This window comes from Bos indicus x Bos taurus, chromosome 7 (assembly GCF_003369695.1).
Source record: "Bos indicus x Bos taurus breed Angus x Brahman F1 hybrid chromosome 7, Bos_hybrid_MaternalHap_v2.0, whole genome shotgun sequence".
Taxonomy (NCBI): Eukaryota; Metazoa; Chordata; class Mammalia; order Artiodactyla; family Bovidae; genus Bos; species Bos indicus x Bos taurus.
Window position 1 is genome coordinate 60,725,831 of NC_040082.1, and position 15,030 is coordinate 60,740,860.

The 15,030-nt window shown below is 44.7% G+C and overlaps 1 protein-coding gene across 3 annotated transcripts in view; it reads right to left on the reverse strand.

Annotated features, from left to right (window-relative positions):
* The window catches only part of CTNNA1 (catenin alpha 1), a 342,350-nt gene that overhangs the window by 176,119 nt on the left and 151,201 nt on the right, over positions 1–15,030 (reverse strand). The window contains exon 1 of one of the 3 annotated variants that reach the window (XM_027546354.1): positions 1,708–1,831. The exons of 1 other annotated variant lie outside the window; for it this stretch is intronic. The gene's annotated coding sequence lies outside the window, so the exon portion shown is untranslated. Of the gene's footprint in view, positions 1–1,284; positions 1,599–1,707; positions 1,832–15,030 lie in introns of those variants that run through there. One more of the 3 variants, XM_027546355.1, reaches the window with a different exon arrangement.

A 15,030-nucleotide genomic window follows, 5' to 3' on the forward strand; every position in this document is an offset into this window, starting at 1 on the left:
CTTTCGAGATACGTTGGATAGAATCCTTGATAAGAGTGCATAGAACAACAAGTAAAAAAAAAAAAAAAAGAACAAGTAAAACCAAAACAAATACAAAAACAAAAACCCAGACTGAGAAACAAGAACCAAGAGTAAAAGGAAAACCAGGAGAGACTTAGATCACAATTCCATAAACTCCGTTGCCCTTTTATGCTTCCTCCTAACCAAACCCTACTCCTGTTTCATCCAGTTCAAAACCTGTCCTCCCCTGGAAGCATTCTGGTCTTATCCAAACAAAACTCATTAGCCCCCTTTCCATGTCTCCACCAGTTTTTATCATTATTATTATGTAAGACTGACCATTCACAAGCTTCTTATCAATACTATTATGGTAGTAAACGCCATCATTCTTGTACTACACCTGGGGTGTATGTGTCTCTTTCTTATTACAGTGTGAGGTCTTGGGGTTAGATATCATTTCTTAAAATTAATGGATAAAAAAATATTTCACTTAGTAAAACTCAAAAACAGTAAATAACTGGGCAGAGGTTCTGGATAACTTCTCAACCCGTTCCTCTTGTAAAACAAAATAACATCCTAATTAACATGATTTCTAAATTCATACTTTCCTAAAGGAACATAACACCTGTAGCGTCTTTAAAAATCACTGCTAAAGAAAATACCCTCTTATCGAAATGCCTATCCTGTTGCAACAATACAATGATGTAATCATTTCCTTCACCATAAACAAGAAAAGTCCTTAACTTGGTTGGAGACTTAACACAACTTACTCTATTCTAAATTACTGTAAGTTTTGTCCAACACACACACACACAAAGTATTACGAAGACGCAGGGGTACATTAAGAGGGTGTGAGTCCTGGATCTGAGCCAACTGCCGCCCGCATTATTAGGAAGCCATTCCTGCCAAGCCAAGGTTAGGCATTCAGTCAATATTTTTTCCAACAAGTGTTTCACACAAGCACACTCCTTTAAAAGTTAACAAAAAGAGATTCCAACGCCACTCGTGAAAACTAGGACTAATCAGAATTAAGTATTCAATTAACCAGCACAATAAGTCAGAGTAATTTCAAAAACAAAGGTTAATTCGGTGCACGCCAAAAGTCCACACACGGGTGTGGCGCCCATTCCCAGCCAGGCTGTGTCAGGGAAAGGGCCACAAACTTTCCATTTGCTCCGGCCGGCAATGCGGGGCTGCGGGCTCAGCCCATGTCGCGTCCACCTGACCTGGAAGTTTCGGTGGTGGGGGAGGGGTGCGACCACAGATACCACAAACCACACTTACTTCAGAGGAAAACTCAACTCCCGGAACCACCCGCACCTCGAGCAACGCGCACTCTTCCCCGCAAGCAAGGCGGCCGCGGGGGCCCAGCGCGGGTCTGGCGCGCGCACCGAGCCCACTTGAACAAAGTTTAGACACCCGGAGAAACTTTCCAGAAAGGAAGCGCCGCGGTAGCGCGGGGTCCGCCAGTCGCTCCGCTCCAGCCGCCGCGGCCCCTCAACTTCCCGAAGGCCAGGAAGCGCCGGCCCCGCCCGCCGGGCCAGGGCCCAGGCCGGGGGCCCCGCCAGGGAAGCGGGCCGAAGGCCGCACAGGCGCCGGCCTCAAGCCCGATTCAGGGGAAGGTCGCTGAGGTGACCGCGCCCGGCCCGCCCACTCGAGGAGCCCCTCGGACGGCTGGGGAGCCCGCACCCGCACGAAGACGATTACCTGCGGCGAGCTGGGCGAGCGCTGGAAGATTCCAGAGGCCAGAAGCCGACGGGCCGTCGCTTTGTCTCCCCCAGTCCTGCTCGGAGGAGGAAATGGGCCGCCCGGCGCCCCCGCCCCCGGCCCGCCCCCCGCCCGCGGCCCCCGCCCCGCGGCCCGAGCCCCGCCCGCCCTTCTCAGCACCTCCCTCCGGCGCGCTCTTCCCAGCGCCTCCCGCTGCCGCCCAGCTTTCCCAGTTCTCCCTTAGGGGGCGAGTCCTCGACCAAAGAGGCTGGCAATGGCAGACCCGGACCCCTAAAAGGACCTCTTGCTCTCCGCCCTTCACCTCTGAGTTACTTCATCCCAGGCTACTAGAAACCAAAGATGGGAGTGACACCCCTCCCACCCCCGAGAGGAAGGAGGAACGCTCACTCCTGGAACAGCCCGCGAGCTGGGGAGAGCAGGTGAGTCACCGCTCTGCGCACAGGTGAGTACCCGGGCGCGGCCGGCTCAGGCCCCACCCCTTCGCTGGTGCCCCAGGGACCGGGCGAGGAAACGCAGAGTCCCGGGCACGCTCCTCTGAGGAGTGCCACAGGTGTTCCTCAATGACCGGCTTCTGAAAAAAAGTGCTCTAGCCCCCGCTCCTAGTTTCACAGCAAGAGAAACTGAGGCCCCGTAGCTTGAGGCGAAGTGGAGCTAGAATCCGACTCTAGGGACCTCATAAGGTGCAATGGAAGCCCTCCGAGAAATAAGCTAATCCATCTGTCACTTGACAGATGGGGTAACCGAGAGCTATCCTGATCGAGGACAAGAATCTTGTCACAGAGGTGTCCCCTCCAGAGATTGCCCCCAATCGCGTGCGCGCGCGCGCGCGCACACACACACACACACACACACACACAAATTTGAAGGACCTGGCATCTGTCCCTATCCCCCTGGCCATTTAGGGAATTTTATTCCCTGTCTTCCTTTCTTAACTTCCTGGTAAATGTTCCCCCAAAAAAACTACAAGATAAACAAAATACATATTCACTATCAGCCTGGTACAGAAAACACTAATGACATTTTTCTCCATCATGGGATGATGAACACGGTTGATTTCAGTCAGTTCAGTCGCTCAGTCGTGTCCAACTCTTTGCGACCCCATGAACCGCACCACGCCAGGCCTCCCTATCCATCACCAACTCCCGGAGTCCACCCAAACCCATGTCCATCGAGTCGGTGACGCCATCCAACCATCTCATCCTCTGTTGTCCCCTTCTCCTCCTGCCCTCAATCTTTCCCAGCATCAGGGTCTTTTCAAATGAGTCAGCTCTTCACATCAGGTGGCCAAAGTATTGGAGTTTCAGCTTCAACGTCAGTCCTTCCAATGAACACCCAGGACTGATCTCCTTTAGGATGGACTGGTTGGATCTTCTTGCAGTCCAAGGGACTCTCAAGAGTCTTCTCCAACACCACAGTTCAAAACCATCAATTCTTCAGCGCTCAACTTTCTTTATAGTCCAACTCTCACATCCATACATGACCACTGGAAAAACCGTAGCCTTGACTAGACGGACCTTTGCTGGCAAAGTAATCTCTCTGCTTTTTAATATGCTGTCTAGGATGGTCATAACTTTCCTTCCAAGGAGCAAGCATCTTTTAATTTCATGGCTGCAATCACCATCTGCAGTGATTTTGGAGCCCAGAAAAATAAAGTCTGACACTGTTTCCACTGTTTCCCCATCTATTTCCCATGAAGTGATGGGACCGGATGCCATGATCTTCGTTTTCTGAATGTTGAGCTTTAAGCCAACTTTTTCAGTCTCCTCTTTCACTTCAGTATTGGTCTATAAATCCAAAATAATGCAAGACAACAATACCCACAGAGCACTGAACAAGGTGCTAGGGAGACCTGCCGTCAACATGTTTACCCTTTACTACTTATATCTCCCTTTCCCAGGAAATGCAAACTCCTAGAAGACAGCAGCTGTGTTCCCTACAGCACCCAGCACAATGCTCATCCCCTAGGCAATTAATGTCTGTGGGTGAATGTGCCCGCTGTAATTCAAAGCACTGTGGATCTGTGCTAGTTGGGAGTTGCTGACAAAAGGCAGTAGGACCATGAAGGGAGAGAACAACCTTAAAGAGAAAGACCTTAACAAGGCAACTTTTGTCCACCCACATCTCATTCTATGTCTAGCTTCAGAACCTTTGCTCCTATGGCCTCCTCTGCCTGGAGTGGCTATGGCTTCCCTCCCCCTCCCCCACTGTACTTAGCTACCTTAGAACATAGTATTCAATCAATAAATATTTGAACCAACAAGAGATAAAGGAGTATGTTCCATAACTTTGTATATTCATCACTTCACTGAAGTACCAGTTACTTAGTTTGCAAGGTCCCATGTTCAAAAATTGCTAACAATTACAAGATCCCAACATTGGAGCATTAAACCAAGCATGGGGCTTCCCAGGTGGCACAGTGGTAAAGAATTTGCCTGCCAATTCAGGAGACACAGAAATGTGGGTTTGATCCCTGAGTTGGGAAGATCTACTGGATCAGGAAATGGCAACCCACTCCAGGATTCTTGCCTGGAAAATTCCATGGACAGAGGAGCCTGGTGGGTTACAGTCCATGGGGTCAAAAAGAATTGGACACAACTGAGCGCACGCGCATACACACAAACACACACACATACAAGAAGCCTTCCTAAGCATAGGGCCCTGGTACAGACTGAATGTTTGTTTCTCCTCTCCCCCAAATTTATGTTGAAAACCTAATGCCCTTGGTGATGGTATTAGGAGATGGGGCCTCTAGTACATGATTAGGTCATGAGGGATTTGTACCCTTATAAAAGAGGCCCCAGAGATCTCCCTTGCCCCTTCTGCCATGAGAGAACAGAGCTTTGACTATGAATCAGGAAGAGAGCTCTCCCTACATGATGATGCAAATGTCTTGATCTTGGACTTTCCAGTCTCTGGAACTGAGAAATAAATTTCTGTTATTTATAAGCTACTCATTCTGTGGCATTTTGTTATAGCAGCCCCAAAAGACTAAGACAGGCTCTAAAGATGAAAGTGTGGATTTGTTTGAGGAAAAGAAGGATCAGTTCAGTTCAGTTCAGTTCAGTCGCTCAGTCGTGTCCGAATCTTCGACCCCATGAATCGCAGCATGCCAGGCCTCCCTGTCCATCACCAACTCCCGGAGTTCACCCAGACTCATGTCCATTAAGTCAGTGATGCCATCCAGCCATCTCATCCTCTGGCATCCCCTTCTCCTCTTGCCCCCAATCCCTCCGAGCATCAGAGTCTTTTCCAATGAGTCAACTCTTCACATGAGGTGGCCAAAGTACTGGAGTTTCAGCTTTAGCATCATTCCTTCCAAAGAAATCCCAGGGCTGATCTCCTTCAGAATGGACTGGTTGGATCTCCTTGCAGTCCAAGGGACTCTCAAGAGTCTTCTTCAACACCACAGTTCAAAAGCATCAATTCTTTGGCGCTCAGCTTTCTTCACAGTCCAACTCTCACATCCACTGGAAAAACCATAGCCTTGACTAGACGGACCTTTGTTGGATCAGGTGACAGAAAAAGAATATGATAAGAGACTTGCAGTGTTCCCTGTAAGCTATGGTGAGTCACCTCCTGACCCCTGAGAAACCATGACAAGCTTACTAGGGGTAACTTGAGCATTCATTAAGTCCAAGGTACCTGCTATGTGATGGAGCAGCAACAATGAATAAAACTGACTTTAAAACTGAGATAAAATTGAGATCCGTGTTCTCACAAATTTGAAATGTAATAGAAGAGACAGGTATTAAAACAAGTAAACTACAAAAAAAAAAGGTCAAGTGTGAAAATAGGGTAGAGCAACAAGTCGATTTAGGGGAAAATTAACCTAATCTGGGGCTTCCAGTTGGTGCTAGCAGTAAAGAACCTGCCTGCCAATGCAAGAAATGTAAGAGATATGGGTTCAATCCAACCTGCATCCCTTGGAAATGAGTCCAAGATGGCAGAGTAGAAGGACATGCACTCATCTTCTGCAAGAACTCCAAAATTACAACTTGCTGCTGAACAGCCATCAACAGGAGAATGGTGGGTCCCACCAAAAAAATACACCCCCCGTCCAAGGGCAAAGGAGGAGCCCCAGCAAGACTGTAAGGGGAGTGAAATCCCATTTAGAATCAAAACCCATACCCGCCAGAGATGCTCGGAGGGCGAAACAAAACCTTGTGCACACCAGGAGACCCCACAGAGACTGAGCCAGACCTGCCTTTGAGTGTTTGAGTGTCTCCTGAGGAGGTATGGGTCTGCAGTGCCCTGCCACAGGGGCAGGGACTTTGGATGCAACAGACCTGGGTGTGGCATAAGCCCTCTTGGAGGAGGTCGCCATTAACCCCACCATAGAGCCACCAGAATTTACACAGGACTGCGGAAACAGAATCTTGGAGGGCACAAACAAAACCTTGTGCACACCAGGACCCAGGAGAAAGGAGCAGTTAACCCACAAGAGACGGACCCAGACTTGCCTGTGAGTGTCCAGGAGTCTCCAGCGGAGGTGTGGGTCAGCAGTGCCCTGCCGCAGGGTCTGGGGCACTGAGTGCACCTATGGGTGCACAGACGTTTTAAAGCAGGTCACCATTTTCTTCATTACAGGTCAAACAACAGAGAGGGACCACAGCCCTGCCCATCAACAGAAAATTGGATTAAAGATTTACTGAGCATGGCCCCACCCCTCAGAATAAGTTTCCCCCATCCCCAGTCTATCCCGTCAGGAAGCTTCCATAAGCCTCTTATCCTTATCCATCAGAGGGCAGACAGATGAAAACCACAATCACACAAAACTAACCAAACTGATCACATGGACCACATGAACCAAATGGATCACGTATGGATCCATGTGGATCCACATGGATCAAATGGACCACAGCCTTATCTAACTCAATGAAACTATGAGCCATGCCTTGTTGGGCCACCCAAGACAGATGGGCCATGGTGGAGAGTTCTGGCAAAATGTGGTCCACTGGAGAAAGGAATAGTAAACCACTTCAGTATTCTTGCCTTGAGAACCCCATGAACAGTATGAAAAGGCAAAAAGAAAGGACACTGAAAGATGAAATCCCCAGGTCGGTAGGTGCCCAATATGCTACTGTAGAAGAGTGGAGAAATAATTCTAGAAAGAATGAAGAAATAGCCAAAGAGAAAACAATGCCAAGTTGTGGATGTGACTGGTGATGGAAGTAAAGTCCAATGCTGTAAAGAACAATATTGCATAAGAACTTGGAATGTTAGGTCCTTAAATCAAGGTAAATTGGAAGTGGTCAAACAGAAGATGGCACAACAGAAGATGGCAAGAGTGAACATCCACATTTTAGGAATCAGTGAACTAAAATGGACTGGAATGGGCATATTTAATTCAGATGACCATTATATCTACTACTGTGGGCAAGAATCCCTTAGAAGAAATGGAGTAGCCCTCATAGTCAACAAAGAGTCCGAAATGCAGTACTTGGATTTACTCTCAAAGACGACAGAATGATCCTTCTGTTCCTTTCCAAGGCAAACCATTCAGTATCACAGTAATCCAAGTCTATGCCCCAACCACAAATGCCAAAGAAGCTGAGGTTGAACAGTTCTATGAAGACCTATAAGACCTTCTAGAACTAACACCCAAAAAAAGATGTCCTTTTCATCATAGGTGACTGGAATGCAAAAATAGGAAGTCAAGAGATTCCTGGAGTAACAGGCAAGTTTGGTCTTGGAGTAAAAACTGAAGCAGGGCAAAGGCTCAGGTTTACCAAGAGAAAGCACTGGTCATAGCAAACACCCTCTCCCAACAACACAAGAGAAGACTCTACATACACATGGTCATCACCAGATGGTCAAAACTGAAATCAGGTTGATTATATGCTTTGCAGCCAAAGATGGAGAAGCTCTATACAGTCAGCAAAAACAAGACCGAGAGCTGACAAGGCTCAGATCATGAGCTCTTTATTGAAAAATTCAGACTTAAATTGAAGAAAGTAGGGAAAACCATTAGACCGTTCAGGTATGATCTAAATCAAATCCCTTATGAATATACAGTGGAGGTGATGAATATAGATCCAAGGGATTAAATCTGATAGAGTCCCTGAAGATCTGTGGATGGAGATTCATGACATTATATAGGAGGCAGGGTTAGACCATCTCAAAGAAAAAGAAATGCAAAAAGGCAAAATGGTTGTTTGAGGAGGCCTTACAAATAGCTGAGAAAAGAAGTGAAGCTAAAGGCAAAGGAGAAAAGGAAAGATACACCCATTTGAATGCAGAGTTCCAAAGAATAGCAAGGACAGAAAAGAAAGCCATCCTCAGTGGTCAATGCAAAGAAATAGAGGAAAACAATGGAATGAGAAAGACTAGGGATCTCTTCAAGAAAATTAGATACTAAGGGAACATTTCATGCAAAGATGGGCACAGTAAAGGCCAGAAATGGTATGAGCCTAACAGAAGCAAAAGAGATTAAGAAGAGGTGGCAAGAATACACATAACTATATTAAAAAGATCTTCATGACTCAGATAACCACAATGCTGTGATCAACCACCTAGAGCCAGACATCCTGGAATGGGAAGTCAAGTGGGACTTAGGAAGCATCACTACAAACAAAGCTAGTGGAGGTGATGGAATTCCACTTGAGCTATTTCAAATCCTAAAAGATGATGCTGTTAAAGTGCTGTACTCAATATGCCAGCAAATTTGGGAAACTCAGCAGTGGCCACAGGACTGGAAAAGGTCAGTTTTCATTCCAATCACGAAAGGCAATGCCAAAGAATGTTCAAATTACTGTACAATTGCACTCATCTCACATGCTAGCAAAGTAATGCTCAAAATTCTCCAAGCCAGACTTCAACAATACGTGAACCATGAAATTCCAGATGTTCAAGCTGGATTTAGAAAAGGCAGAGGAACCAGAAATCAAATTGCCAACATCCTGTTGGATCATCGAAAAAGCAAGAGAGTTTCAGAAAAACATCTATTTCTGCTTTGACTACACCAAAGCCTTTGACTGTGTGGATCACAACAAACTGTGGAAAATCCTTAAAGAGATGGGAATGCCAAACCACCTCACCTGCCTCCTGAGAAACCTGTATGCAGGTCAAGAAGCAACAGTTAGGACTGGACATGGAACAACAGACTGGTTCCAAATTGGGAAAGGAGTACATCAAGGCTGCATATTGTCACCCTGCTTATTTAACTTATATGCAGAGTACATCATGTGAAATGCTGGACTGGATGAATCACAAGCTGGAATCAAGACTGTTGGGAGAAACATCAGTGACCTCAGATACACAGATGATACCACCCTTATGGCAGAAAGCAAAGAAGAACTAAAGAACCTCTTGATGAAAGTGAAAGTGGAGAGTGAAAAAGTTGGCTTAAAACAACATTCAGAAAACAAAGATCGTGGCATCTGGTCCCATCACTTCATGGGAAATAGATGGGGAAACAATGGAAACAGTTTTAGATTTTCTTTTCTTGGGCTCCAAAATCACTGCAGATGGTGACTGCAGCCATGAAATTAAAAGATGCTTGCTCCTTGGAAGAAAAGCTATGACCAACCTAGACAGCATATTAAAAAGCAGAGACATTACTTTGCCAGCAAAGGTCCATCTAGTCAAACTACGGTTTTTCCAGTAGTCATGTATGGATGTGAGAGTTGGACTATAAAGAAACCTGAGGGGAGGGAAGTGGAAGGGGGGGGGTTCAGGATGGGGAACATGTGTACACCCGTGGCGGATTTATGTTGATGTATGGCAAAACCAATACAATATTGTAAAGTAAAAAAATAAAATGCAGATTGCTGCTGCTAAGTCGCTTCAGTCATGTCCAACTCTGTGCAACCCCATAGATGGCAGCCCATTAGGCTCCTCTGTCCCTGGGATTCTCCAGGCAAGAATACTGGAGTGGGTTGCCATTTCCTTCTCCAATGCAGATTATCAAACCTAAAAAATAAATAAATAAATAAAAATATCAAAGCACACACACAAAAAAGAAAGCTGAGTGCCAAAGAATTGATGCTTTTGAACTGTGATGTTGGATAAGACAGTTGAGACTCCCTTGAACTGCAAGGAGATCAAACCAGTCAATCCTAAAGGAAATCAGACCTGAATATTCATTGGAAGGACTAATGCTGAAGCTGAAACTCCAATACTTTGGCCACCTGATCCGAACTGAAACTCCAATACTTTGTCCACCTGATGCAAAGAACTAACTCATTAGAAAAGACCCTGATGCTGGAAAAGATTGAAGGCAGGAGAAGGGATGACAGAGAATAAGATGGTTGGATGGCATCATCAACTCAATGGACATGACTTTGAGCAAGCTCTGGGAGTTGGTGATGGACAGGGAAGCCTGGTGTGCTGCAGTCCATGATGTCGCAAAGAGTCTGACACAACTGAGTGACTGAACTGAACTGAACCTAATCTGGGGTTCAGTGACCCAAGGAAGTCTCCTTTATGCTGTGACCCACTCTTGCCAGACTTTTTCACTCACCTCTCCACCCAAACTCCACCCTTTATCAAGGTCAGTAATGACCTCCATGATGCCAAATCCAGTGATCAGTCTCTGCCCACGGTTGACTTGTACCATCAGCAGTGTTTAGTCACTCTCCCCCTTAAAATACCATCTCCATTGGATCTCCAAGCACTAGGCTCTTCTGATTTTCCTTCAGTCTCCCTGAATACAACTTCGGAGTCTTCTGTATTAATTTCCTCTACATCTTCGCAAACTCTAAATAGTTTCCAGAGTTCTCAAAGTGCAGTCTAAGAACTCCTGAAACCTTTCCAAGGGATTGTAAGATAAAATCTATTTTAATAGTAATACTAAAATAGCATTTGCTTTTTCCATTCACAATCTCTTATGGAGTAGAGTGTTCTACAGGTTGCGTGCATGCTCAGTCGCTAATTAGTGTCTGACTCTTTGTGACCCCATGAACTATAGCCCACCAGGCTCCTCTGTCCATGGGATTTCCCAGGCAAGAACACTGCAGTGGGTTGTTATTTTCTACTTCAGGGAATCTTCCTGACCTAGGGATCGAACCTGGGTCTCCTGCATTGGCAGGCAAATTCTTTACCACTGAGCCAGCTGGGAAGCATTCTATAGGTTATATGATGTATAATATGGTATCACTCAGAATGCAGAAGCAGATACAAGAATCCAGCTACCTTTCATTAAGCCAGACGTTTAAAAAATTTGCAAAAATGCAAAACAATTACATTTCTCCCCTTGAATTTTCTTTTGTTTTAGAAAACACTGTTATTTTTCTTTTTAAAAATACTGTTTACTTTAATGCCTATAAAAGCAGATCTGCCAAAATAAACTTTAAGACTTTCTATATTAAAAAAAAAAAGTTATTTATGATAACATGCAATACTGCAGTCAATACTGACAGATAAAACTCCCATAAAGAAAAGCTCTTCAAGATGCTCAAAAAATTTTAAGAGTGTAAAAGGATCTTGAGACTTAAAAGTTTAAGAACTGCTGTTAAGAGTGTCCCAGGACTCCATCCTTCAACTTCTTTTTCTGTCTACCATCAACCCACTGGTGATCTCATCCAATCTTTTTGCTTTAAATATGCTGGCAACTGTAGGTTTGTATTTCAACCTGAACCTTTCCCTCTGAATTCTAAACTTGCAGACCGAGCTCCCTACTTGATACCATCATAAGAATATCCAGAAGGCACTTAGGCATCTCACACTGTATATCTATGTGTCCAAAGCTGATTTCCTGAAACCTCTGTCAAAACCTACCAATCTAATAATTTTCTTCATTTCATAAATTGCAATCCCATTCTTTAGTTGTTTAAGCCAAAACTTTGGAGTCATCTTTGACTGTTTTATTTCATGCACACATTTCATATTTGATTCCTCAGCAAATCCTGTGCCTCTTTCTTCAACATATATTTGGAATCTACCAACTTTTTACCATCTCCACTGTTAACATCCTGAGTCAAGCTATCATCATCACTTAGCTTGAATTTCATGTGCGTGCAACCTCAGTCATATCCGACTCTTTGCAATCCCATGAACTGTAGCCCTCCAGGCTCCTCCATGGGATTATCCCAGCAAGAATACTGGAGTGGGTTGTCATTTCCTCCTCCAGGGGATCTTCCTGACCCAGGGATTGAACCTGCGGCTCCTGCATTGGCAGGCAGATTCTTTACCACCTGAGAATTTAACAGGAGACTCCTAACTACTCTTCCTACTTCAGCCTTTGCTTCCCTCAGTCTTTTCTCAATTCAGTAGCTGGAGTGATTCTATTAAAAAATTTAATAAATCCAAACATGTCACTATTACTCTACCCCAAACCCTCTAGTGGCTCCTGTCTCAGACTAAAAGGCAAGTTCCATATAAGGGCCTCCAGAGCTCACCTGCCCCCACACACCCCTCTGACACACTGGCCTCTTTACTAATCCTGGAACACTTGGAGGCAGGCTCTCGCCTTAGGGCCTTTGCTTTCTGCCTGGAATGTTCTCCAAATAGCTGCCTGACTCACTCCTTCACCTCCCCCAGGTCTTTTGCTCAGCTTTCACTTTCTTGGTGAGGCTTCTTCTTGGCCACAGTATCTAAAATCGCATTCCCTCCCCCCAGCATCCCATCCTTCATTGCTTTATTTTCTTCCTTAGGATGTATCACCATCTTACATATAAAGTCATATAGTATATATTTATACATATATTTTCATAATTATTGTTTTCTCCTAACTCTCACTAGAATTTAAGCCCCATGAGGGTTAGACTTTTTGTCTGTTTTCTTCAGTGCTATATCCCTGGTACCTGGAATATACTTCTAGCAGAGGACCTGAAGGACATGGTGGTGGTGGTAGTTTAGTTGCTAAGTCATATTCAACTCTTGCAACCCCATGAACTGTCCAGGCTCCTCTGTCCATGGGATTCTCCAGGCAAGAATACTGGAGTGGGTTACCATTTCCTTCTCCAACATAGCAGGTCCCTCAATATACATTTGTTAAATAAATGAAAGAAAGAATGCATGAGATATATAGAAAAGTCATTGACTGTATGGATAGAGAAGGAAGGAAAGAGTAATTCTAGACAAGGGACAAGCAAGTTTGACAGCCCCAAATCCCACTACTGGAAAAGAAGTTCTGTGATTTGGGAGCAGTAAAGCAGGCAGAGGCCAAACTGGAGAAGGCTTTGTGAGGCTTCAGACTTGATTGTGAGGGAATGGGGACCATAGAGGATTTCAAACAAAGAGGTAAGTTGATCACATTTTTTTTTTTTTTAATTCATTTTGCAAAAATGCAGATTGTAAAGCAATGCACATAATATCCCATTTATGTTTGAACACTGTATACACATTTGTTTTAATGCTCTTTTCTCACATCATCTGAGCCATTTAAATCCCACCATCTGTTCAAAACCTCCAGGTCTTCCCATCTCACTCTAAAGAGTAGTCTTGCTCAGCAACCTCAAACCCGTCTCTGGCTTTTCCCTTCTATCTTTCCACTCCAACCTACACTGGAGTCCTAGACATTCCCGTAACACAATGAAGCACTTTCCTTCCTCAGGGCCTTTTCATTTCCCATTTCTTCTGCTTGGAATGGTCTCCCAGATAGCTCCTTAGCTCACTCCATGGCTTCACCAAGATCTGTGTTCAAATATCATCTTATTTAAGAGGCTTTCCCTAGTAAAATAACATTAGCACCCTTTCTTCCCCTCTCCATTTTATTTCTTAGCATCTGTCACCACCTAACATATTAGGGGTTTCAACATCTCCTGGTCACAGAGAACTTCCCTGACCACATCCTCTACACCCCAGTCCCTCTCCACCCATGTTACTACATTCTCTTACTTACAGCACTTATCCCTTCTCTAGAATTGTCTTGTCTAATGACTTCTTTTCATTATTAATAATTTTATGTATTTATTTATTTTTGCTGTGCTTATTCATCCTTGCTGCACAGGCTTTCTCTAATTGCAGTGAGCAGGGGCCACTCTTTGTTGTAGCACATGGACTTCTCATTGCAGTGGCTTCTCTTGTTGTGGAGCACAGGCTCTAGTGCACACAGGCTTCAGTAGTTGTGGCACATAGGCTCTAGAGAACAGGCTCAATGGTTGTGGTACAAGGGCTTAGTTGCTCTGGGGCATGTGGGATCTTCTCAGACCAGGGATTAAACCTATGTCTCCCGCACTCCGGCAGGCAGATTCTTTACTACTGAGCCACCAAGGAAACCCCTGATTTATTTTCTCTTTCCTCTATTATATTATAAACTGCATGAGGACAGGAATCTTGTCTGACATTTTTTACTTCTCTGCTCAAATAATTTAGCACAGTGCCTGGAAAATAAAATACACTTTAAAAATACTCAGAGAAAGAATGAGTGGCCATAGATATAGAAGGAAAGCCAAGTGTCATTAAAGTCAAGGACTTGTTCACTAATGTCAGTTGATGGTATCTGGGTTGAAACTTCACCTTTCAACTTCAGGTTGATTAACATGCATCAAGGATGTTAAGAGGACTTCTGTGGTGGTTGAGTGGATAAGAATCAACCTGCCAATGCAGGAGAAATGGATTCCTGGTCCAGGAAGATTCCATGTGCTTGGTCCAGGAAGATTCCACATGCCTTGGAGCAACTAAGCTTGTGCTCTACAGCTACTGAGCCTGCGTACCTAGAGCCTGTGCTCTACAACAAGAGAAGCCATCGCAATGAGAATCGTGCATGCTGCAATGAAGAGTAACACCACTTGCCACAACTAGAGAAAAGCCCACACAAAACATGAAGACCTGGCACAGCCAAAAATAAAAGATAATAAATTAATTAATAAAAAATAATAGTTCTAAGAAAGAAAGAAAGTGAAGTTGCTCAGTCGTGTCCGACTCTTTGCAACCCCATGGACTGTAGCCTAACAGGCTCCTCCATCCATGGGATTTTCTAGGCAAGAATACTGGAGTGGGTTGCCATTTCCTTCTCCAGGAGATCTTCCCGACCCAGGGATTGAACCCGGGTCTGCTGCATTGTAGGCAGATACTTTACCATCTAAGCCACCAGGGAAGTCTAATAGTTCTAAACAAAACCCCTGCAAAAAGGATGTTAAGGAAAAAATGGTCCAAAAAAGTCAATCAGAAAGACTTCATGGAGTATTATGAAAAGTAACATAAAATAATGTCAAAATGTCAATAAAGATGAACCATGAGAGATCATTTTAAAGATTTTCTACATTACATTGTGGTGGTGTTTAGTTACTAAGTTGTGTCCAACTCTTTGTGGCCCCATAGACTGCAATACGCCAACCTTCCCTGTCCATCACTATCTTCCAGAGTTTGCTCAAATTCACACCCATTGGCCAATGATACTATCCAACCATCTCATCCTCT